Below are 26,545 nucleotides of genomic sequence, written 5' to 3' on the forward strand. Positions count from 1 at the left end.
TAAGAGGACAGGACCAAATGATTTCTAAGGTCCCTGCAGTTTGCCTGTTACTGTTATTACTAGCTATTTGAAATACACTTGCTTTTTAAGTTCCTGTTGTCCCCTTAAAATAAAATCAGTATGTTAAAAGCAAAATCACTATCCTTTGTAAACCAAAGTATTTCTGAGTGTAATAATATAATGTCTGTGGTTTGCTTTAAAATACTTGAGTCTCTCCCCCAACTGCCCAAACAAAGATAATAGATAAAACAAAATTGGCAAAATGTCGAGATTGTTGAAACCGGATAATGGGCAAATGGGAGTTTGAAAAACAGAATAAATTATACTATTCTCTCTACCTTAATGCATGCTTCAAAATGTTCACAGTACAAGCTTAAGAAATAAATAATAGAATAGAAAATAAATATATTCAGTGGGGTAGTCATTCCCTGCTCCTAGATTAAAATTCCATGACTTTCCTGCTCACTCTTAGGGAACAGACAGGGCCACAAGATCTTTAAATCACCAATGCAGTTTCAATTCAGAAATGAGAATGTCCAGTCCAAGAGATAAATCAAAGCCTGACCATGATTTAGTGTTGCTCTTACATCTCTCAGTTCTGGTCATTTTAGGATGGAGACTCACAGAGGGAAAGGGATTGGGCATGGCTGGCTCAAGCTCCCTTTGATTTATTTCTCTGATCTGCTTGTGAGCTAAATATGGTTTCTTCCCCTCTTCCTTTCTCCCCTCTTCCCCAACCAGGGGCGGGAGATGCAAAAGGAGGAGGAAGAAGAGGCAGGCATGATCTTACTCGTGCTTGCCACAGTAAGGCAAACTGGCTTTAGCGTTTCTTGGTCTTGCAAATGTTTAAGGCTGCCTCTTGGTCTGATGAGCAATTCTGAGGACTCTTTAGAACAATACTGTCCACAGAAATATAATATGGGCCATGCATGGGAGCCTCCAATGTAATTTTCAATTTTTTAGTAAAAATTGAAACAGTAAAAGAAACAGGCGATATTAATGTAAAGAATATATTTTATTTAACCTAACATGTCTAAAATGATCATGGCAATCAATATAAAATTACTCATGAGATAGTGTACACTCTCTTTTTCATACTAAGTCTTTAATACAAAACTCAGGTATATTTCACACTTTCAACACATCTCAATTCATACACCATATCGCAAGTGCCCAACAGCCACATGTGGCTAGTGGCGACCGTAATGGACAGCGTAGTTTAGAGGTCCCCATCCCTGGAGACTAGTGGCTTGCAGATCCCTCATCCATATGCTAAGTGCCCTGAGAACTCACCCCAGTCTGCATAGGACAGTCCTGGTTTAGTCCTGTTGCCCTGGCGTTATGACTCATTCAGTTACTTGGTTGGTAGTGCCCGCTTTCACTCTCCCAAGTGTCCCTGTTTGGATAAGAAATCATATGGCCACCCTGCCTGTACCTCCCTACCCTGGTGGGAGCTGGTGGCTCCTTCTTCATCCGTGTTTCTGGACTCCCTACTCAAAATGGGTCAGGCTGTTTCTCCCCGAGATCAAGGGTCAGCAAACTACAGCCCACAGAACTCAGAATGGTTTTCATATTTTGAAAAGCTGGAAAAAAAAAAAAAGAATATGTAGCAGAGGCCATGCTTCCAGCAAAGCCTAATTTACTACCCGGTTCTTTACAAAATAAGTTTGCTGACCCCGACTCCCTCTCTTCTGGGGAGAAAGGAGGTCAGAACCCGGTTCACTAAGCTCCCACCACAGGCTGTTCCCTCTGGGATTGAGGTGGGAAGGCAGATCCCTTACCTCTCACCAGGTATGAGGTTAGAGGTACATCTCGGCTCCCACTCCTCCCCCATTAGTTGGTGGGACTTCACAAGATCATTCTTACAGGAAATCTCATCACTCATCTCCTTTCCACTCTTTCAACCTTAGGCCATTTCCTCTAAACATCTGCATAATTGTAATTAGGCCCTTCACTGTGGAATACCAGTTCTTTTATATTTCACTATCTAGTCAAGTTACTACCTTGACTATATTACCTTCATCAATGCTGCCAATATATATATCCTCATTCATAATATATTTCCTTGAATATCTATTTGTTGGGGGTAGGATCTCTTTTGTCTTATTTTTGAATCCCAAACAGCACTTAACACAATGATCACACAGCATAGGTACCCAGTAATATTGTTTGAAAGAAAGAACTAATGATAATTCAACCACTCAACACTTCCGCCCAACTAAACAACTTAAAAGTCTCTGAAGAAACTGACTTTTTTCCCCCTAAGTGCCTTTAGCATATTCTACATGGTATTCTCTTCCCCTTCCCTTTTCATCAACCATGCTCCAAGATGCAGCTCAAATAATACAACAATAAAATATTATTAACAATTAAAAATGAACATCTCGGATACCCTCAAATATAAATAACAGCTCCAATAAGACCTGTCCAGATCCTTCCTGGAGGAATTCAGCAATCCTACCTCACAGCTAGTGACACATATGTCTCTTCCTGTACTTAATACAGTGCACCTTATATGGATGTACAATTGTTCTCCCACCAGATCTGGGCTCTGTGTGTTATAATCAACTGGGCGCCTTTAAAGTACACTGATGCCTGGGCTCCATTCCAGACCAAGGGAATCAGGATCTCTGGGTTGGGGCCTAGGCATGGGCATTTCTTAAATGTTCTTTGGTCATCTAACATGTAGCAGAGCTGAGAACCACTGTACAAAATGGTGAGCTACGAGATGGCAAGGACTCTAGTTTGTCTTTGCAACTGTAGTTATTAGCAAAGCTTACCATTCAATAAATAGCTGTCAAATGAAAGAAATACAAACCAAAACAGAAATACACAGAATAATTTACACACATCTACTCATAGAAGTTTGTGAGAAAATGTTATGAGACAAACAACTATATATTAGTCTAATGACTTCTGATTAACTGGACAGGTTTGTTTAACTACGTCAAGCATAAAAATGGACTAGAACCCCATGTCTAACAAAGCCGTTTTCCCAATTGTGGTACAGCTTGGCCTTAAGAGAAATATAGATGGGTCCTGCAAAAATACGAACATTAAGATGGTTCATTAGCATGGTCTCTAACCATGTCCAAAACACAGACCTCCAAAGCGCCCTTATAGTGTAGATATATTTCAAGGTTGTTATCCCACAACTGTCAAACCCGGAGTCTCCTTGCCTTCTGGTGTCTAATTTATACTTGAAACTGGCATGAGACTTTTTTATTAATTTCTTTGTCAAGCAACACTCTCAGCTGTCTTGTAATTACGCTGCCTGTTAGTAGCATTAAGTACAAGCATAGTTCTTGGTTCTCTCTTGTTAATTTGTGTGTCTCCTATCTGTAGGGATAGCCATAGACATAGTCATGAGTTCAGAAAACTGCTGATGGTCAGGGGAAGATAGTGTGAAAGCTTTGCCTGTAATTAATCTACAATGAACTAGTGTTATACAGTGGAAGGATCATATAAGAATCCCTGGGTTGGAGTTGGCCCTGTCCCTTCCTCTGTGTCCCTGCACAGTTTAGCTCATCTCTTTGTGTCTCGTGCAACTAGATATTACTATAAGCATCTATGTCAGGTGTAGCTATGAAGCTGTGTCTGGGTGAAATTAACATTTGAACGGGGGGACTGAGTATCGCAGATTTTGCTCCTGCTAATGTGGGTGGGCCTCATCCAACCAGCTGGAAGACGGGAGTAGAACAGAAAGGCTGAGTAAGAGGGACTTTCTTTTTGCTTGACCGCACTGAGATTGGGCACGTTTTTTTTCCTGCCTTCTGACTTAAACTGAGGTGTCAGCTCTTCCTGGGGCTGGAATCTGCCACCATTAGGACGGAACTACACCATTGGTTCTCCTGGATCTCCAGCTTGCCTACTACAGAGCTTAAACCTTATCAGCTTCCATAATTCTGTGAGCTGATACAAATATATATCTTTATAAATATTTATTCTTTATATATATATTTATATAAATAAATGTTAAAGCCTATTTATGCATAAATATATGTAAATATATAAATACAAAATAAATAAACAAAACCAATAGGGTGTGTGTATGTGTGTGAGTGTATGTGTCCTATTGGTTCTGTTTCTCTGGAGAACGCTGACTAACACACATCTTCATTATAAACCCTTTTGGGGGGCTTCAGAGATCATCTTCTTTAAACAAATTTTCTTACATTGCTAGAAGTAACTTCAGTGCATCCATTAGAAGTAGTTATGTCATTACGTATGACAGTGGTTATTAGAGTCAGCTGGCCAGCTTTGAAGACACTGATTCCCAGGCCCGAGACCTGATCTTCTGAATCAGGATCTTGAGGGGGCAGAGCCCAGGAATCTGGATTTCTAATGGTCTTCCCAGCACTTTAGCTGTCTGACCACATTTGGGGACTACCCATCTCAATGGTTTGATTAAGGGGATGAGGACCCATGGATCTGCCCTGGTGTCTGAAATTCCATCACCTGAGGTTCACAGATTTGGTTTCTCTCTCTTGTCTCCTGTCAAATGTAGATGAACTAGAGAGAATCTCTAAGGCCTATGACCATCCATTTGGGATGGATTTATCCTGAATTCAGTTCTGATAATGGTCCTTGTATGTGCAAACACCTTCAGGGTCTCCCCATTGCCTACTTAATAAAATCCAATGTCCTCTTATGACATCCAAGTCCCTCTGAGATATGACCCCTGGATAACTGCAGCACCATCTTTCACCACAATCACTGACATACATCCCATGGCCCAACTACCACCAAGACTGAGTGGGCTTTTTTCTGACAGCATGCATCGCTCCTGTTCTTACCTCCACCTGGAGGGCACTGCCACTAACACGCATCCTCCAGGTGGTAGCTCAAATGGCATTTTATTCATGCGTCATCTCTAATGCCTCTGTTACAGACCGCTTTATATCTCAGCCCTTTGTGTACAAGTCTCCCTCGTGGAAAGGGAACTTCTTGAAGGCAGAGGCCTGCCCTTTGCATCTGTGTCCCCAGAGCTCTGAATCTGGTCCACGGTAAGATTCATATATACATGTTAATTGAGTTGATGCAGGCTATTTTTCTACCAAAAGGGGAAAATAAGAAAGTTGGACAGTTAGTGGCCAAATCTGGAAATGATAAGGAAACAGGGCATTGAGAATAGGCCTGGCAGCACAACGCACTGCTTAGACGCCGGAGCTCTGGAGATACACATCTGGGCTAGGAGAAGATGTGCTTCCACACCTCTCCCACTTCTTAGTGATGGGATAAGAGGTCAACGTACTCCACCTTCCAGTGTCTCCTTTCCTTTATCTGTAAGTGAGAAGGATGGCGGTGTGACCTCAAAAGGCTGTTATGAGGGTTCAACACACTAAGAACTCAGCACATCATCAGAATGTATCCTGTTCACAATACTAACCTGTACTTGATCTTAGCTCTTTCTTATTATTCTTACTAATGTGTGAACAACTGAGCATAGGCCTGGACAATGGAAGATTCCTGATTTATGGGTGAGTAGAAAAGTGAAAGAGTCCTTCAGCTAACTTATCTCATGGGCCATTTCCATTTCTAAAGGGTATTCACCTCAGGAGGGAAAAAAGCCAGAGTTATGTTCCATGAGTTGCCTTTCTTCCTTGATGAATTTCCTTAAGGAATATAGATCCACAGGAGACTTATGTGTGTGCTCTGTTTCCCAATAGTCAAAGCAGCTTATTTGCCATCACTAAGCATTCATTCTTTTCCTGGAGGTCAATTCGCAAGTTGCCTGCTCCTGTCGAGGGCAAAATTGATAGATCAGCAGCTGCTGACCTGACAGCTATCACACATGAGGCTAGTGTCCTCTGTTTGTCTATAGGATGGAAGGAGAAATGGGCCAAACTCGAAAACCAGCCTTAAAATTGAAAACTGATCTTAGATACCATTCGATCCAATCCCTGCCTTGGATGTGTCACAAAGCTTTGGCCTAGATCGTGGGAAATAACTTAGGATAGAGTACAGAGGTGTGGTTGTCAAAGGCCATTTATCTGTGACAAAGACAGCACTGTTCTGGGTGAAATGAGAAAAAGAAGGTCTACTTGTGATGTTTTCTTAAAGTCGGATGGATTGAATTTTTTTCAATCTGAGGTTAAGTTCTTTATACCTTTATGATATTAAGATTACCTTTCTTGATAAAATAAGGATACTAGCCATTGCCAACTTTTTTCTTTAATGTCCTTACCTGGGTAAATAAAAGTAGATGCCTCTATGTCCTTCTCCACTTTTTTGTTGTTGTTGGTTGTTTTACAGGCTGTAAAATTCCCAGAGGTTGCGTCTCTCTGACGTCAAGATTGAGAATGGCGACTCTGGAATCAGAAAGACCTGAATTATTATCTTTGCTCCTCTTCCAAGTTCTGTGGCTTTCAGCAATTTATTTCACTTCTCCCGGTCTCTAAAATGGTAACAATAACAATAATGCCTTCTTTCCTGGATCATTGTGTGATGAAAAGTGATACAACTATCAACAAACTAGGTATTTTACACACAGCCTTACTTTAAACACGCAGCAACCTCATAAAATAATCAATGCTCATTATTTGCAGTAGTTCTGTTCTATAAATCTGCATGAATACTGAACCAAGCTGAGAACCAGAACCTTGGGAAGCCCGTGGCTGGGCATCCCTTATCCCAACAAGCAATGAGAAGCTGGTGATTCAAGCTCATTCACTGCAGCCTCGGTGGGAACTCTTTTACGGTTCTGAAAACAAGAGAAGTACTTACAGTATATTTCAGTTAAAAGATCAAAATGTAGGCTGTATACACTAAAAACAGTGTTTGTGATGTCAAGTCCACTTATAATTTCTGTTACAATTATCCATCACCCAGGGCCATAAAAAAAGCAATACCCCCAACATTAGCCAGCAGCATAGATAATGATGAATGGAGGTATTGTCTCAAAAACAATCTTGAAACTACTTGATGTGCCTTAATGAGGGAGAGGGGCTTACAGCCCACAGGCTCGGTGTTAATTACAAAAGGGTATTTAATAATTGAGGCCAGACTCAACCAAATGAGATTGGAAGAATTAACCATCTCTGAGAAACAAAAAGAAAAATCAGTAAAGAGGGAAAGAAATGACTTAAAAACGTTCATACTTTTTAACTCACTAATTCGACTTCAAGAATGCTAACAAAATGATCAGATCAGGAAAAATACTAATGCATAAAAATATTGATGGATGCATACACTTTGATGCATAGTATAGCTGTCTCTACTTTTTAGCTTTTATAAATAATGGAGAATTGGTTTAAATGATGATATACCCATACAATAAAATAGTAAAGGTAATAAAAAATTATTTTTAAGAATTTTTAATATGGAAAAATACTCAAAGTGCAATATTAAGTAAAAAAAAAAAGTAACAGCAGAATACGACAAGTATGGTTTGAATTGTGTTTGTGTGTGCATATTCCTAAAAACAGAAACAAAAAATTGAAAGCAGATATGTTAACAATCATTGTTAACATACCATTGATTTCTTTTTTGTGAAATTATGGGTGATTTTTATTCATTTTTTTTATTTCCATAAATAAAAAAAGGTTTTTACCATAAATATACAGTAGTGTTATTTTTAAGATGAGGAGACAAACAGCACAATGCAAGTACAATCCAATTTGCTGTCACACTCTACACCAAAAGACTGCTTTGATGAACAGAAGCACAGATTAAACAAGATTTAGCCTGTTCATCTAACAGGTCACTGATCTGTAAAAATATCAGATGTTTTCTGATTTTTCAAATCATTTATTATTAAGCAACTAGTTGGAGTGTAGCCAACTTAATTAAACAAAGAACATGAGATGGCCCTATCCGCAGAACAGCCCCTGTGTGGCCAGGACTCCGCTCGCTCACCTTTGTACTGCTAGAACTTGGTGCCTGGAACAGAGCAGGACTCAATAAATATATAGAGAACGAGCAAACACATTGGAAAATATGCTGCCATGAAATCACAGTTCAGAAGCCATCAGCCTCATCTTTCATTCATTCATACACTCATTCAAAGTTTTATTAAGCAGATGAGTAACAAGTTCGGGAAAGTAATTGTCCCACTGCATATACGAGGTGGGACAATTAATTTCACAAACTTATCGCAACGATGTTGCTAACCTTTTTTGACATCAGAGGGATTATTCATTATGAATTTGTACCATCTGGACAGTTAACCAAGTTTACCACTTGGAAGTGCTGAAAAGGCTGTGTGAAAAAGTTAGATGACCTGAACTTTTTGCCAACAATTCATGGCTCTTGCATCACGACAACGCACCAGCTCACACGGCACCGTCTGTGAGGGAGTTTTTAGCCAGTAAACAAATAACTGTATTGGAACACCCTGCCTACTCACCTGATCTGGCCCCCAATGACTGACTTCTTTCTTTACCCGAACATAAAGGAAATATTGAATGAAAGGCATTTTGATGACATTCAGGACATCAAGGGTAGTACGAAGACAGCTCTGATGGCCATTCCAGAAAAAGAGTTCCAAAATTGTTTTGAATGATGGACTAGGTGCTGGCATCAGTGCATAGCTTCCCAAGGGGAGTGCTTCAAAGGTGACCCTAGTGATATTCAGCAATGAGGTATGTAGCACTTTTTCTAGGATGAGTTCGCAAACTTAATTGTCAGACCTTGTGTGTGTGTGTGTGTGTGTGTGTGTGTGTGTGTGTGTGTGAATGAATGTATGAGTAGGCATGGACACCTGCAATGGCCCATGATAGTCCTAATACATAAAGAACTTCATGCAATAAGAAAGTTATGAATAAAATGTTTAGGGAGTTCAGAAGAGGAAAGAATTTCTCCAGATAGGAAGTTCTGAGAAGGTTCTCTGGAGGGAGCAGGGTTTGAGCTGGATTTTGAAAGGTGAAGAGAACTTGGACATCAGTGAAGAAAGTGAGGAGAAGGCAACTCACTGAAGTAAGGACACAAGCCAAACTCTCAAAGGTGGACATTTATAAGGCTTAAAGAAAACAAAGCAATGCTGCAGGCTGGCTGGAGCATGGATATCTGAGGAGGCAGGGGAGGGAAGCTGATGCCGTACTGGGACCTGGTTAGGTGGGGAGGCTTTTGAGTGTCCTGTTAAAGATTCACTTTCTCCCATATATATAGTATATAGGAGAACACTGGGAAGTCTTTTGAGTGCAAGAGTGACCTGTTCAGAGAAGTGCTTTTACAGGGACTTGGGCAGCAGTGGGTAAAATGGATGGGAAGAGGGGGAAGCAGGACTTGAAGTGACAAAACTCCCCGTGGAAAAACATCTCCAGGGAAAATCTGGGAATACTCATCCAGCTAACCAGCTGGAATCTCGACTCTTAGTTTCTTCAATCCCCAGGACTGCTCCAGCTCTCTGCGGCTGGATTTCCTTTATAATGAGATGCTGAGGACCCAGCTTTAGAGAGATCTTACACCCTAGGCTCAAGCACTAGCCCCGATCCCTCCTCCCCCCTCGGAAGTAGCTGAATTGCTTTGCAAATATATGCAGATACATGCCAGTAACAAAGCCATTAACATGTGCCCTAAGCCTCAAAGGGAAAGGTTTGCTTTGATCAAAGCTCATAATGGATATATCCAAGGGGCAGAAAAACAATATTCTGCTCAGCCCAAACAAGGGGAGGTTTAGATTCCGGAGCAGAATGCCTGCCCTTAGTAGCTGCTATTCAGACAAATATTAGGGCACATGGTTGTCCCCTTCTGTGTTCCCATTTCCTAAAGCTGGAATTGCTGTAAAATATATTCCCTCTGCTTCAATTTATCACGGCTGCAAGTACTGATAAAAGCATGTGTGTCTGTGTGTGCACACCCACGCACGTGCACAAACATGCTGAATCTGACCCTCTAAACTCTGCTTCTTAAAGTCTGGTCCACGGACCAACACCATCAACATATTCTAGATATTCTAAGAGCATGTTAGGAACACAGAATCCCTTGCCCAACTCCAGTACTAGTGAGTCAGAATCTGCATTTTAACAAGATGCCAAGTGGGTGATTTGTGTGCACATTATAATGTGAGAAGCACTGCTCTAAATGACCTAAGCATCCATAATTATGATCTCCTAAAGGCCAGGACTATTTCTTACTTGCCTTCATATCTTCCATGCACAGTGCATGGCACATAACTGGTAATCAAAATAGGCCTCTGTTTCCCCTTCTGTAAAATGAGGTAATAGCTGTCTCAGGGGCTATTGCATGGAATGAATGGAATACTACATGTAAAATGTTCAAGTACAATGCCTGGCATGTATCTGTGTGTTTGTATGGGGTGATGGGGTGGGGGTGGGGGGCGAGGATATAATTCCCTTCTCACTCCTATTCCTTACTAAAAGCAATTGTTGAGCTGTGTACTAGTAACTTACGTTGATCATTTTTTATTTTGTAAAATGTCTATCTCATCTAATCCTCATGTTCAGACAGCAGGGGTTGCCAGCCATGTTTATGAACCAGGAAACTAGGATCCAGAGAGGTTAAAGGACTTGTGAAACGTCCTAAGTCAGTAAGGGCAGAGCTGGAATTTGAACCAGGCCCATCTAGCCATCCTTCACCGCTCAGCCACCTGTCCACAATGCAGAGATCACGCATGTGCCCTGCTAAAAATTCTTCTTCCACCTTCAGGGTGGAATTCAAGCTCTTTTGTGCAGCATGGCTGGGGTTGGTGTGATTGGATCTATATTAGAGAGGTACCAACTGAACACAGGTTGGGCATGGCCTGGCAGTGCCAGGGCAATGTTGCAAAAGTCCCAGGGAGGCTTCCGCTATCTGAACCCTTGCTGCCCTGGCTTCAGTTCCTCCTTTCCTCTTGTTTCAGGTCACATTTGTCAGTCCAAGTCATCAGATCATTTCATATCTCCCTCAATTTACTATTGTCCCTTTGTCGGGACTGGGTTTGGCTGACCCCGTTGTATCAGATAGCTTCTAGTTGTCATTCCAAGCCACCTTTAACCTTTCCAATCTTCTCTGCGCCCCTGCAGGTTCCTCTGCCTGGGCCACAGAGAGGGTTCCAGGTCCTCTAGTTTCCAGCTGAGTTTGGCTGGGAATGACATGGAAAGAGGGGCGTGAGGTCAGAGTATTTATTCTACTGGCTCTTCCCTATGAGGTTGACTAGCTGGCTATATCCCTCTGTGGAAGAGTCTCCTCTCGCACGGAGACCAATGCTACAGGACGTTCCCTTTCCAGATTCAGGTAACTGCAGCCTACTCTCATCTCCTGGCGTCTGCATGGCACCAGCTGAGCACCAAACAACGACACTATTCCATCTGGTTTTCTTATATCCTCACCTTTGGAAATAAAGCCTCCTCTGATGGTCCTATTTTGAAGGTACCCCTTGTTTCCTGTTAGAAACCTGTTGGAAACTCTCTTCATCCAGCTAACTCCTATTCATCCTTCAGAACAATCCAAGGATAACCATCTCTAATTCCACGACACCTTGGGCTGCCTCTCACGACAATTCTTACACAGCACTGCTAGGGTTCATTCATGTTCCCTTCTGACTTCTTTATGGACAGTGACAGGGTTTTTATGCTACTTTGTAGCCACAGCATCTAGAAAGCACGCTATAAATATCTGTTGAATAAATGAAGACGACAAAGTTAAATTTTCTTACGCAAACCATTTCTACCTTATGAAAATGAAGAAAATTTCTACTGCCTTTTTTTTTTTTTATATTCAAGGCATTGTTATTTTACATTTAGAGTGACTTTTTTTCCCTTAATCACTTAACTTGGGGCTATTCCAGGCAAACCGGGACACATAGTACCCCTCATTATAACCCATGCATGGTGGTGTGATGTCTAAGGGTGGAGTGACATGTGAGGACCCTAAAATTGCCAGAAGGAGTAGTGGTAGTTGAAATTCTTAGATGGCCACCCCAATCTCTGCCTCCTGGTGTTCGTGCCCCTGTGTAATTTCCTACCCTTGCGTGTAGCCTGGGTCTACTAAGTTGCTTGTAACAAACAAATACAGCCAAGGTGAGAGAATATTGTGCTGGAGATTCAGTTCCAAAAGACTGTGACTTCCGTCTGGCTGGCAGTCACTCACTCTCTCTAGATCTCTTGCCTGGTAGCTCTGATGAAGCATCTAACATAGCTGGGAGCTGCCCTATGGAGAGGCCCATGTGGTAAGGAACGGGGACCAGCCTCTTAGCCAACAGCCCGAGGAACGGAGCCCTCAGCCCCATGGCCTGCCAGGGACTGAATCCTGCCAATAACCACAGAGGAATCTTGAAAATGGATCCTGCCCCTGTCAAACCTTGGAATGACGGCAGCCCTGAATAATACAGCAGTCTGAGCCAGAACCCAGAGAACCCAGCTAAGCTGCCCTCAGATTCCTGATCTACGGAAATTGTGAGATAGTTAAATGTTGTTAAATGAAGCCCCCGAGTTTTGGAGTCATTGCTATGCGATAATAGAAAACTAATACAAGAGTTTCTCCACCTTAAGTGTCAGGGCCAGGGTTCTAGTTCTAGTCTGCCACATTCCGCAGTAAGAATGGGAAAATAAACAGAGAACAGGATCGAATGTTTCTAGATTACAGTTGTTCTGGTAGCACTTAGCCCAGGAATTATTTCTTCCCATCCCAAAGATCTTTTGTCCAAAAGATGACCTGGTGTTCTCCAGCTGCTGGCCCTCCTCCCCCACGTGAATCCAGTAGCAATGAAACCTGACGCCATGACCACAACCCTCAGCCGCTTTCCTCTGACTGGCTGAGGTTAATAGGGGCTCCCTCTTATCAAAACCGCAGTTTGCAAACTGGCACCTGAAGAAAGACTTAGCTGGATGGAGTGTTATTGAGGCACCAGGATTTACAAAGGGGCGTGCACCAGGGCCTTCCTATTCTGCGATAGCAAGGCTCACACCAGGATCTGTGGGGTGTGCAAGCATGCTCAATGCAGAGTCTCCACTCCCAAAACGGAAAGCCGGCTGAAACTATGAATCATAACCTCCCCTGGCGGGGCCTTGAAGTTCAATACACATATGAAGTTAAATCTGTATCACAGATAACATCAGAAGACAAACAGATACTTTGAAGCTTAATTTCAGTGTCTCCCATTCCCTGCCCCTGGCCAGGCCTCGCAGACCCTATTGTTTATTCAGGCCTTTCTTACTGGCAGTCCTGTCTCTCTGCCTTACCTACCTCCTTCCCAGCCTGGGCACCCTCGGGGGTGGGGGACCTCCCACCTTCCCCTCACGGAGCCCTGGGTCTATTAACCATGTCCTTTTATTTTCGGTATTTGTGATGCTTTCATATCTGGGGTCTTGATCCTGCAGGGACTGCCCCTCCCAGCAAATCGCATGCCTCCAACCTCTTACACTCCAGGCCACTATCTGCCTGCTTTAGTCACCCCAGGGCCAGGTACCAGACAGCTAAGGACAGCCCTATGCCCCAGAGCCTGCTGAAATTATTCAAAGAAGCCGATCCTAAGCCTCTCCTTCCTTCCCACGGAAACCACCACAAACACTCTTGCCAATGGCTTCTCCCCACCCCAACTCCCCCCTTCTGACCAAGCCTGGGCTTCCCATATGTTCCCACTTCTTGAGATCGGTAACAAACTACTAATAGCAGTCTCCTCCTGATCTGCTGGCTTGGCCATAAAATAATAATAAAACCGATACTATGAAACACATGCCCCTACTCAGAGCCCTCTATCCCATCCCAGTTCCCCCACAGCCTTTCTCAGCCTACAAGAGTGTGGTGTCTAAGTCTCTTCCCTGGAACCTGCCAGAGGCCGGGTAGCACAGTAGGAAAGAGCTCCGATTTGGGGACCGGAGAAGCTGCTTGTATCTTTGCGGGCCTCACCTTCCTCTTCTTCAAATAGGGATAATAAAAATACCCATCTCTACAACGTAGTGTGAGGATTGCATGAGGCAAGGAATGTAAAGTGCTTTGAACAGCGCTCTGCACTTAGAGAGAATTCAATAACTATCAGTTATCACCCTTATCAGTATGATTAGGGAGCTAAGAAGAACACTGCTGGCCAAACGAGCCACAGAATCGAAAATTCTTTAGATTGGTAAAGCAATGCTTTACCAACGCTTCCACACACATAGAATAAGGGTCAGGCAGCTGGGAGGAATGATTGCATATTCATAAGCACCTCCAACCAAATTAATTGATAGGGCATGATTGTAATAAGGAGAATTAATTTCCATTTTAATAACTTCACATGCTACATGTGAAGCGTGGGTCCATATTACCAATGGTCGCACAATTTCCCCTTTGCATCTGTTCCATGTTGATTATGATGTCAGGAAAGCAAAAGTTAAATCTCTTTTTAAGGAAGAAGAAGAAGAAAAAAATCTAATTTAATAACATTGCAATCCTGTTGAAAGCAGGATTAAATCTTAATAAGGGTGGAAGGACGCTGTGTTTCAAGTCCGTTCCTCTTGAAGCCCTGGCGACTTGTTCGGGGAGAGTGGCCGTGTTGACAGAGGACTTCACAGCCCAGCCCTGGCCTCATCTTCCCGCGTCCGGATGCAGAGAAATCTCTGATGGTGCTGACACTTCTATTTTCACTTTCACCTTCCTGGTGCTTTTTCTCATTAAAGCAGCTTGATTCTGTAATTTCTACCAGTACAGAGGAAGATACAACGACTCCCAACTTTTATTTTGACCTTATAAAACTATGTAATTGGTACAGAACCTTCAGGCTAAATGAGTTTCCATTAGATTGAGAAACTTGGTCAGAAGAATCATGGTGTTAAAAACACACCCCATGCCCAAACAGAATTAGCTCATGAATCACTATTCTATTTGAATGTATTGAAACAGGTCTAATAGCAAGCTCATGAAAGTTTTGTTGTTGATTTATTCATTTTTTTTCCCCTTAAAAATAAACACAGTAGCTCAAAGTGCAACCAGAAACATCCATCTCAATTCCCTCTTCTTTCACGAAATCTCACAACTCTCGGGGAGTCCTCATTACTCACAGAACCTGTGTCCCAGCTCCTAAGAATTGTATCTGGGGTGCAAGGAGCGGACCTTGCCTGACTGCCCATCTCACCTGTTCCCGCTTTGTCACACCGAGGTACTAGACACATTACGGTTCCCCAAACAAGCCACATTGGGCCCTAGCACTAAATCTTTGCACATGCTTCACTCCCCATCTGGAGTATTCTGTTCTCCTAGCCCTTCTGCCAACTTCCCACTCCACCCTTCTCAGTCGGCTCCAGTGCCTTCTCCTCTGAGGAGACGTTAACATCCTCCCTCATTGTCCTGTGCGATGCTCTGAGCCCTCACGGAACCCTGTGCAAGCCTGTGCTTCATAGTCACCTGACTCCACTGCGACGATTTGCTCATGTTTCTCTCGTTGCTAGGAGGCTGAGATTATTGAGGATGGAAGTCCGTATTTTCATCTGTTTTCGTACACGGCATCTAGAACAACACTTGTCATATAGCGGGCTTTCAGCCTATGTTTGTGGAATGACTGCTAAGAGCCATACTTACATCAGGCTTATTACAGCTCAGGCAGAGCTCTATACAGTATAACGCCTGTATACACCCATTTAAATCCCCAATACTCAGGCTTCTCTTATCATCATCCCCATGTAACAGATGCACAACCCGAGGCGTGAAGTAACCTGCCCAAGGTCACACAGCTCACAAGTGTTAGAGCACAGAGCGTGGATTCCAGTTGAGGCAGTTTGGCAGCAGAACACAGACCCCTAAACACGACCTCACACTGCTCGCAAAGAAGGGACTCCCTGGCAATGCCCGGGGCCTAGGAACTAAGATTTCCCCTCGTGTGCTGGGACTGCCGCTGGCATCCCAGTGTACTCTAGAATATGGGATTTGGAGGCTGTGTCAGGGCTGGTAGGGAACGAGGGCCCTGATCAGTGAACCATTCCAAAATAGACAGAGGAACAACATGGCACTGAGGTGGGACTGCTGGGTGGTCTGTTAGGCACCTCTGCCAACGAAGGGGTTTGGGCCCCCTCCCAGTCTCCCAGCTGGGGCTTTCAATGCCCTCATGGTTGGGCCTTTGGGTGGCTGATAAATTAGAAGACACAAATATGCATCTTCCTTACTTTCTGTCACAGGTCAGGTCAGCTCTGCCCCAAGAAGAGGGTTTGCTTGTTAACCTGGGGGCCTGCCATAGCTGGCGACAGGGCTGAGGAGGAAAGGGAGCAAAATAAAAGTACAGGGCCACACATAAGGAGACGCTGGCCTCTGTAATGTCCCTCTGACTAAAGCACAATTGTACTTCCTGCCAGCAGGCCTGAATTACAGACAGTCTTTTAACAATGCCATATTTAATAAATGGAGGCTTTTCAAATGTTTTGTTTTTAAGTCTCCAATGCTTCAAACATTGAACAAACATTTATCTGATACCTACTATGTGCCAGAGAATGTGTTAGGTACTAGGAAAGTAGACACGAATAAAACACAGCAAGAGTAACCCCCTCCCCCTCCGTAGGTACCACTGACCAGCTTCTACTATGTGTTGGCCTTCAAGGAGGTTACATGCACCCCAACTACCAATACTGAGTGATAGTTCTGGCGAGGCATACATAGCACACTGAAAACACACCCAGAAAGGAGGAGGGAGGGGGCAGGGGGAAAGCCCCTTGGAAGCAACAGACATTGCCAGCGACAGAAGCCGGGAAAGGCTATTCCAGTGGGCACAGCACGCGCAAAGTCTGTACACCTGGAAGCATGAAATAGCATGGTCAGTAGTTCCATATACCTGAAACTCAGAGTTCAAGGACAGAGAATTTGGAGACTTAAGAGGAAGCGAAGCTATTCTAAGGAGCTTAGATTTATCTTGAAGGCCTGGGGTGTCACTGAAGGCTTTATTATAAGCAGATTTGCATTTTAAAATGAGCACTCCATCCACCAGGGAGTGGGGTGAAGATTGGAGCCAGGAGAAACTAGAGGGAAGCACGCTACGTGGGAGGGTGTTGCGTGATAACAGCTGAAATGTGCGGTGTGACATCAGTAGCTAAGTGTATCCATCAAACTCAGTACAAAGGAGTGTATAATGGACATACGTACAGATCAAATGTCCCGACAACACATTTTGGAAGGAATGGATCACACAATCATTAATGTATACCTGTTCTGTTGCTGTTTCCCAACTGATAACACAACGGCAATAAGAAGGCCGATGAGGAACCAAAGTTCTCTATCCCTTTGGGGCAGATCTTGTTGGCAACATTTTCCTCATCAATGTATCGATTTCTCCATTGGAGAAATATCATGGAGTCAATGTAAACAGGAGTCTAGGAATATAATTCAGTATTAGAAAGTGGCTTCCTTAAGGTACTATGAAAACAACATGGACTACGTATCTCTTCCATATCCAATAGAATTTCAAGGTTAAAACAAACAAAAAAATAGTTGGCATTGGCAGCAAATTCAGAGACTGTACAGCCCTGACCCTTCAACTTATGGATCCATATACTTACTTCCCCTGTTCCCACTACTTCGAGTACCTTTCTAAGCTGAGCCATCTGACAAAACCCTACTTGTCCAGAAACCATGACAGCTTCAAAGCCCCTCTCATTCTGAGGCTTGCCTTGAATCCCATACAATTAATCATTCCCTCATTGGAGCTCTGGTAGTACTGAATGCCTGGCCTTTACTTGTCTTATCTGTAAAATGGGATCGCTATTGTGTCATGGACTGAATATTTGGCAGAGTCAAATAGAGAGAATAAACTCAACCTACCTATTTCATAGGGTTGTTAGATGTACCAGGCACCTGCCTATATGATTTTAGACCTGTTTTCTGTCCTTCATCAGGCTCACAGGAAATGACATTTCCCGAGCTCTCTTTCTGTAGACTTTCTGAGTATGGATAAGCAATTTGAGGCACTGTCGGCTGATTGGACGATAGAAGGAGGAAAGAGGTCAGGGTATTCCTACCCCCAATGCTTCCAGCTTGGATCACATCTCCAGGAGGGGAAGCTTCTCTCTGTGGTTCCTCTGAAGGTGACCCTTATCTTTGGGATTTAATGGCACCACGTTCTCCCTCTGTCCCTCTAGCCTAAAGGATGCAGTGGCTTTCTCCCATCACTGATCTCTGGTTTGCTTCAGTGTCCCCCTTTGGGTTCTCAGCTACTCCATCACCCATGCAACCAACTCCCATATTAAATTCCCTCTGTTTGAAATACCTAGAAAGATTTCTATTTTCTGACTGCATTCTAACTGATACATTAATCAAAGAGAAAAGGAGTTGAGACAATAACAAATATTATTGACAATATACTCTCTGCCAGGCTCTTGCTCCTGATGTTTTAATTCATAATTTCAGTAAGGCATTGTGGCGAAGGTTACACACCTTGTCAGAAGAAAGCAGGCTTCGGGTCCCAGTTCTGGCATGTACTAACTCAGTCTCAGCCCCAGTTTCCACTTCTGTGAGTTAGGGATAAGAGCGATACCTACCTATAGAGTTGTGAAGATTGTCAATAATATGGTGTAAAGCCACTGGCACAGAACGCAGCACAGAGGACACAGTGTTAGCTATTATTATGAATACCAAAAAATAATAATATTCCAAACGAACATATGAGGCTGGTACTATTATTCCTCGAGACGTGTGAGGAAACTGAGGTTCGAAGGTCACATCGCTAATATAGAGAGAAAGATACTAGGATTAAAACTCCAACTCCAATGTCTTTGCTTTTTCCCCTCTATAGAAGGGGCTCATAGAAACATACAATTGGAAACTGTAAAGAATGTTACAAATGTAAAGTGAAAGCCAGAGCTATCTGGCTCCCTAACAATTTCCATGCACTTTTGTTAAGAGCTGCGTTTGGGAGGAGCCAGAATCCTGACAAAAGCTATCCTGGAGGCAGACCCAGAGCCCTGTGGTGAGAGCTGGCTGCTCAGGGTCAACAGCAGGGCGTGCTTGCTATGGGGGAGGTCACAGCCCCACCCCAATGGTCTGCTGGCAGGGGGCTGCGATGTGGGGCTCACCTTCTCATTACTGCCCTGCTGAAGGGGTAAGGGCTAATGGCCTGTCCGTCCAGGGGGACAGGTGGCAGCTCTGCACAGCTCCTGCCACAGCATCCAGGCCTGAACCTGTGACCTGAGACACGCTGGTAAGGCCATTACCCACTCCGAGACTGCAGGCATTGAGATTCCCTCATTACTGGCCATGCAGATTGTTTCTGCCATAATGAGGTGGCAAGAGAGGAGACCGTCCTAGGGGAACTTCAGACAGCAAAGCCTTCAACAGTAGCTGCGTTCCTAACCTGTCATCTTAGAACATTTCTCTCTAAATTTCCAGGAATAGTTTTTTTTCTGAGGAAACTCTGACCCTTCTCTTTGTCTTTCTTCTTAGACTATGTGCAGAAAGACTTTTAATGCAAACTCACTCACCCCTTCCCATCCCTCCCATCTTTGTTCTCTCTATCCCTCTCTTACATTTCTCGCCCCCCTTTTCCCTTTTGTTTCCCCTGCATTCTTTCACTTCTTCTCTTTATTCTTCAATGACTTTACATGACATCATGATACAAGTTTTTAGAACCAGATACATTCTCAGTTCAAATCCCAGCTCTGATCCCTGCTAGCGACAGATTTGTGTCACACTGCTTAACCTTTTAGAGCTTCTGTTTCTTATCTGTGAATGGAGACTCAAATTCAAATTTGAGATTATGCAATGAGCTCATATATATATATATAGAAGCTTGAAAGTGCACGGGCCCATACCTGACACAGAGTAATGTGGGTCCCTTCCTGTATTCAGCAAAGCTTTATTGAGTTGAGTCTTCAGAATGTGTGAGGCCTTGTAGAAGGCGTTGGGGTGAGGATAAGACTTGGTTTCTTCTCCAAAGGAACTTTCTCCTTTTGATACTGAAGTAAAGCCAGGCAATTTTGGATTTTCTTAAAGTCAATAAAGACAGATGTTTTACCTGGTGTATATTAAATATCCAGTGGCATATAACTACCTTTTTTCTAAAGTTGAGGAAACTGGGGTCCTGGACACCATGGTGCCTGAAATATTCGTATAACCCAAACCACTTATTCAGGCTGAAGCCTCATCACCCCCCACAGGACATGTTCACAGAAAGAATACTGTTTTGCTTTTCTATACATTTTTTTCTATTGATTCTATTTTCCATTGTTTGTTTTTTTTCCTAACATAGGATTGCAAACTACTTTAAATCCCTGTGACACTAGAAAGAAGAGGAATAAGGTAAACAATGAAATATCATGATTTTTATTTGCACTTTTAAAATTACTAGTGAAGTTGAATATATTTCCATAGTAGCTTTCAGCTGCATGTTGCCAGTACCTCTGTTTTATTATTGTAACTGGCTATCGTCCATCCAGTATCTTCTCAAACGCAGCATGAATTTCTAGAGAACAGAGCCTGAGAATTACTTATATTTGTATCCTTCGTGCGGTATGGTAAAGCATCTCAGACCAAGTAGGTGCTGAATAGAAGTGCTCCTGCCACCTGCCAGGCACTGGTGCTCGGTCAGAAAGATGGGCGGCTCTCAGAGATATGTTCTAAGTCCCACGAGACCTATATTCTGTGGGACCCTCATTGAATGAAGGAAGCTGATTTGGTGCTGGTAGCCTAGGTTCAAAGCCTAATTCTGTTGTTTACTTACTGGTCTTGGGCAAAGTTTCTTCATCTCTCCAGGTCTCAGTTCCTTTAGTTTCAAAATACATATGTCCTAGATAAGCTCTAAGATCCCTCCTAATTCTTACCATGTCCTGATATTGGTACAACATACATGTAGACTGAAACAATTGTATTCCAATTTTAGTAATTTTGAAAATTCAGTGTTCTTATTCTGTGGATGACAGTAAGCCGTGCTAGCCAATAGGAATACAATGTGGGTTGTGGATGTGAGCCCCACATATACAATTTTCAGTTTTCCAGTAGCCACATGTATGTGAGTAAAATGAAACAGGTGAAACTAATTTAAACAATATGTTTTCTTTAACCAAATATTATCATTCAAACGTGTGGCACTAGCCACATTGCATATGCTCAACGGCCACATGCAGCCTGTGGCTCCCATGCTGGACAGCGTGGTATGAAGCGTGGCGGGGGGGAGGGGGGGAGACTGGCCTTTCCTGCTGCTGACGCCCTGGGGGCTGTGCCAATGAGTGGCATGTCACAGGATGGGTGGGATGGGTGCAATGATGCCCCGAGCCTGGGTGACCTACTAACCATGACCATATGTCCAATCTGAAACAGAGAGAGTTAAGGGATGGAATGAAAGAAAGCTACAACGAATGAATGAAAGACCCTCATGCCATCCCATACATGTGAGAAATACGGACCATCTCCTGACTGTCGCAGACAGAAAGTAAACTAGATCATTTCTTTGAGTTTAAAGTCTAGTCAAAGACTGTTTATCCCAAATCTAGAAAAAAAAGGAAACATAACCTGAACTGTGTTACTCTCCTTTCCAATGATAACTATACTGTGTCACTTAGCAGCCACTCCGAAAGGTTCTGCAGGACCTTTTGAGTCATTAAGGGAAGAACTGATTGTTTCTGCTGGATTGTGATGCTTTGTAAATTGGTACCAAGCATATGACATTTGTTGTGACCTTCTCGTATGCAGAATATTTGATTTGCTGGAATAATTCATTTTGGAAGAGTAAAAACAGCACAGATTTTGGAGTCACACTTGGATTTGACTCTTAAGTAAGTTATTTGCTATATGACCTTGAGTTTGAAATTTAATCTCTTTGGACTCCAATTTCCTTATCTGAAAAGTAGAAATGACTCTTAGTTTGCAGGATACTCTTAGTAGTAAAATGATGATTATTTAGTCAATGAATATTTATTGAGCACATATCATATGCCAGTTACCGCAAAAGGTGCAATATATACAGCAATAAATGAGATACATTCTATCTCTTCCTCTATATGGCTTTTAGCCTGGTGGGGAAAAGAAAACAAGGACTTAAAAACTATTAATGTTTGGAAAAAAGATATTCAGGGAACTATGGAGTCATAGTTCCTATAAAGTTGGGAAACTTATGGGGTGGATTTCAAGCATGCCCCTTGAAGAACTGATATTAAATAGAAACTCTAACAATGAATAAATATCCTCTAAACAAAGAATTGTTAGAGAGGTGTGGAGGGTGGATGGCGCAGTGTTCTAGGCAGACAGAACAGTCTGTGCAAAGGCCCTGAGGCAAGACAGAGCACGGCTCATTTAAGGACCTAAAAGCAGTTCACTACAGAATAGAAAGAGGAGACCAGTAGAGCTAGAGATTCGTGGGCCAGATCCAGCAGGCTCCTGTGAGCCTAAAAAGGTGTAGGACCACATGAGAAGGCACGGAGATATCGGTGGATATTAAACACTACAGTGACATTGCATTTTCAGAAATATCTCTTTGGAGACATAGTAAGACAGCTTCAGCAATGGTGTGGAGAAGAAAGTGGAGGCTACAGCAGGAGTGAGGGTGAAATGAGATGGGCTTTGGGATGCGACGTGCGGGAGTGTGACAGAGAGAAGGGGATTAATGTGTGACGGAGAGAAGGTGGCTTTGTGTTCACGAGTTGCTCAGTGGCATGTAGCTGATAGGTTTTGTCTGGTGCTGTGCTGTTCGTAAATAGCCACAGTCCATTCACCAAATATTTCCTTATGTTCTGCTACATGGCACACATTCACCTAGGTGCTGGGGTATCATGGTAAACAAAACAGACCGAAATTCCAGTCCTCATGGAACTTACATTCTCTTGGAAATACGATAAGGATAATACATGCAAGTAGCTGCCACTTGGTAGGCACTGACGGATATTCACTCACTTTCCTCCGCCCATTCCCAATGGTGATGAAGAGAAGACCCATTTCTATATGTACATTTAAATACCTCTCTATGAAATCACTCTGCCAGCTAATCCAATACTGTGATTCTAACAAAAGTACGAGACTCCCATAGTGTTACCCACCCTCTACTGATAACACCTAGGTTTGGATCTGACTTCCCATTGTCTCACGTAGGCCATGATCCCACAGTATTGCCTGCTGATTATTTTCAGTGTGTAAAACTGAAGGGAAGAAAGAGAAGAAAGAATTTAGCAAAAAGAATAAAGCTCAACCGAAAAGTCAGGGCTCTCTTGCCAAACACGACCTATATCCCAGGACTCCACTGGCCCTTTATAGCACAAATGTACAGCTGTGGCCTTATCCTCCCTGCTTTACAGATGATGACATTAAGTCTTACGGAGTTTCCTGGAATGAAAAGCTCGTCTGTCTGACTGGATGTGGCAACCCTGACTCAGTTATACCTCAGCTATGAGTTTCTTAATCTTAAATCTTCTTTCACGTTATATATAAAATTGGGGTTAAAATGTCGATTTCACCAGGGGGTTCTTTTTTTTTCTTTTTTCTTTTGTAGATCAATAGATCAAAAATCCTGGTATACGTAAAGAGCTTGGTGCACAGAATAATTATCAATATATTTTAGTTGCCTTTGTTCCTGCCATTCCCGTACCAAGAGAGCTAACAGAACAGCTCCCGTATCTATAATAAAGAAGAAAAAGAAAACTTACTCATGGCTCAAAGACTCCACCAGTGCCGTGTTCTGTCCACTGCACCATCCTTTTTCATAAACTCATGTCATTCATTCTTGGTCCAGGTTCCTTGCCTCAGTTCCACTAACGCCTCTCAGATTTCATGTTTCCACCAGCAGATATACATGGGGACACCAGCTTCTCTACTTACAAGCACAGGCTACCACATTAATGAGAAGTATTTACACGCTGTGGGTTGAGAAACCCACATGTCCTGACCGCAATGAGGAAAGGCTTGCCTACAAGTCTGCTGGTTACCGCTTGACATAAAACCCATTCTCAGCTCCTTGGCCATTTGGACATAAAACTGCTTGGTACCACAAAGGTATTTCCCTACTGAGGGGATCAGTTTAAGAAGAACCATGGATGACAGTAAAAAGCACATTGATTTCCTATAACCTACAGAAAGTCTCTATTGCATATAGCATAAATAACAGGCCTCTGTGAATTACTTGTGTGCAATTCCACAGAGGAGGTTTGGGGCATGGAACGCAGTGGGAAGAAACTGCTGTATTCAAACCGAGCCCCGAGTTGAAGAGGCAAAGGAAAAAGATGAGTTTCTGTGTTAAAGAGATGACAACCCGCTGTCAAGCAATGGTCTAGCACGGCCACATTCTTGAGGGCATGGGCAGTCTTTCTCCTCAGCGGCAGGTGGCCTCAAGCGAAATTACTAAGGAAGAAAAACATGATCTCGCCTAATAATTATTTTCAATGCAACATCAGAACCCATCTCTCACCTGGACCCTTACACTCACCTCAGAGATAAACAAAACGGGGGTTAATTATCCCCATTTTACAGATGGGGGAACAGTGTTAATGTGAGATGCCCAGGCTTGCAGCATGTGCGTACTGCTGTGTCACGTAGAACACAGTCCTGGAGACACCACGGGCTTTGCAGCTCTGGCTCCAGATACGTCTCTGACTCCCTCACACTCACTTCCCACCGGGCTGCATCCTTGCTGCTTCTCAGAGGCCCCAGAGCTCCAGCCTCAGTGCCTCTGCACCTCTCCTTCCTCCACTGAGAACCCTGCTCCCTCTGCTATCGGAATGGCTTTCTCTCTCCACTGCATTCAGATCTTTGCTCAAACATCACCTCCTCAATGATCCTTCTTACCACTGTAGGTCAACGTGCAGCCCTGCCCCAAATACCCCAAGTACCCCACGTCTCCCTTTTCTGCTTTGTTTCTAGCCACAGCACTGATCATTTTCTGACCATCTGTTTTCCTGGTTTTCTGTGCTTATTGTCTATTTTCCCCATCAAAATGTAAGCTCCAAGAGGGCAGAGGATTGTGTTCGCGTTGTGTGCCACTGCGCTACAGCAGTGATGCACTCGCAGTAGGTGCTCACGAGAGCATGTTGAGTGGATCCAGGTACGGATGAGGGAGTAAGTGCTGGATGGAGTGACAGTGATCTGCCACAGGCCTTCAAGGGAGGCCCCGCTGCTACAGATGGTTGTTCAGGGCTGTTCAGAATAACACCTACAGGCGTGATGCTTACTAGGCGTTTATTACAAGCACCGTGCACTGAGTTAGGCGATTCAGTTAGTTGTCCCGCTGTGTGCAGTCACCTCCATAACCCCGTCAGGGGGCATATACCCAAAGTCACTCAGCCAGTCGGAGATGGTAAGTCAGTGATTTGAATGCAAGCTTGGCTCACCGCAGATCCCACGCTCATCCCTAATGTTAGGTCAGACTGTTTTTCTCATCACAGTCTAACTTGTCTGTGTTCTGGCATGGCCTTTTTATCCGTGTCCTAGTACAAGATGCTGTCTGTCTCTCCAGACGCACTGTCTAGTCGTCTGCACTGAGCTCAGTGCCCCACGAGGCTGATGTGTGTAGACTTCATCCGTGCATCCTCCTGTCCTCTGGCTTCCAGTTGCGGAGAGGCCAATGGAGGCTCCACAAGAGACCAGAGGGGAGAAGGAATCACGTCAGCGTATTTGTTCTCCTGGCTCCCTCTCTGTGTGGTCACCTTGGGCTGGCTACCTCTGGCAACCAAAGGTCACAGCTCTTCTGAAGGTGGCCCTCTTCACACAATGTGCTGGCTCTGGGTTCCAGGACCTGCTTCATCACCTACATCCTTCAGACCCACGTACAGCCTGGGGTCCTGCTCTGTTTCTTGTGGTTTCCCTATGCCGTGTTCATACCTCCGTAACAGTCCCGTCATTAAGCCCTCTGTGAATTATCCTAAGCCAAGCGTGCCATGTGTGTCCTGTGGGGACCTGACTGATGATACACTTTGTGAACTCGGAGCTCTGATTTTTCCCTCTGGCCTCACTCGGTGGGATTCTCCCTTCTTCAAAGGGAATCTGCATTTTATGTGTGTAAACTGCTCACCACAGTTCTCAGTACATGGTAAGTGCTCACAGATGTTGCTTTATTATTATTATTATTATTATTATTATTATTATTATTTATTAATCCCTTCATAGTTCGTCTTCTTTTTACTCTCTTTCATTTCCACTCCCCTTGGCCACTCCCTTGCATGGGGTTGAAGAGTGTCTCCTCAAAATTCATGTCTACCCAGAACCTCCGAATGGGACCTTATTTGCAAATAGGGTCCTTGCAAACAAAATTGGTTAAATTAAAATGAGCTCATACTTGATTAGGGTGAGCCCTAATCCAATGACCGATGTCCTTAGAAGAAAACAGAGACACACACAGAGGAAAGACAGCCATGGAAAGACTGAGGCAGAAACTGGAGTGAGGCAACTGTAAGCCAAAGGGATGGAGCTGCAACCACCAGAAACTGGGAGGAAGCAAGTAAGGATTCTTCCCTAAAACCTTCAGAGCGGGCATGGCCTTGCCAACACCTTGGCTTTTGACTTCTAACCTCTAGAACTGTGAGAGAATACACTTGCATTGTTTGAAGGCACTCTGTTTGTCGTATTTGTTACAGCAGCCCTAGCAAACTAATACCCTGATCAACTCCATATTCCAGCCAGCCAGAACGCTAAAATCCCACAACGACACACTCTTTCTTACCTCCAGGTCTTTGCATGCACTGCTTTTCCCCTCTGCTTAGGGCCATCTGCTCTCCCGTTCTCCACCTGACCACCTCCT

At 43.6% G+C, this 26,545-nt stretch overlaps 1 protein-coding gene across 7 annotated transcripts in view; it reads right to left on the bottom strand.

Moving 5' to 3' along the window:
• Nucleotides 1–26,545, bottom strand: part of DAB1 (DAB adaptor protein 1) — a 1,100,137-nt gene that overhangs the window by 907,576 nt on the left and 166,016 nt on the right. For all 7 annotated transcript variants that reach the window (XM_019742545.2, XM_074334774.1, XM_019742544.2 and 4 more), the window contains one exon: nucleotides 6,188–6,311. The gene's annotated coding sequence lies outside the window, so the exon portion shown is untranslated. The remainder of the gene's footprint in view (nucleotides 1–6,187; nucleotides 6,312–26,545) is intronic.

The sequence above is a fragment of the Rhinolophus sinicus genome, linkage group LG06 (assembly GCF_036562045.2).
Source record: "Rhinolophus sinicus isolate RSC01 linkage group LG06, ASM3656204v1, whole genome shotgun sequence".
Lineage (NCBI taxonomy): Eukaryota > Metazoa > Chordata > Mammalia > Chiroptera > Rhinolophidae > Rhinolophus > Rhinolophus sinicus.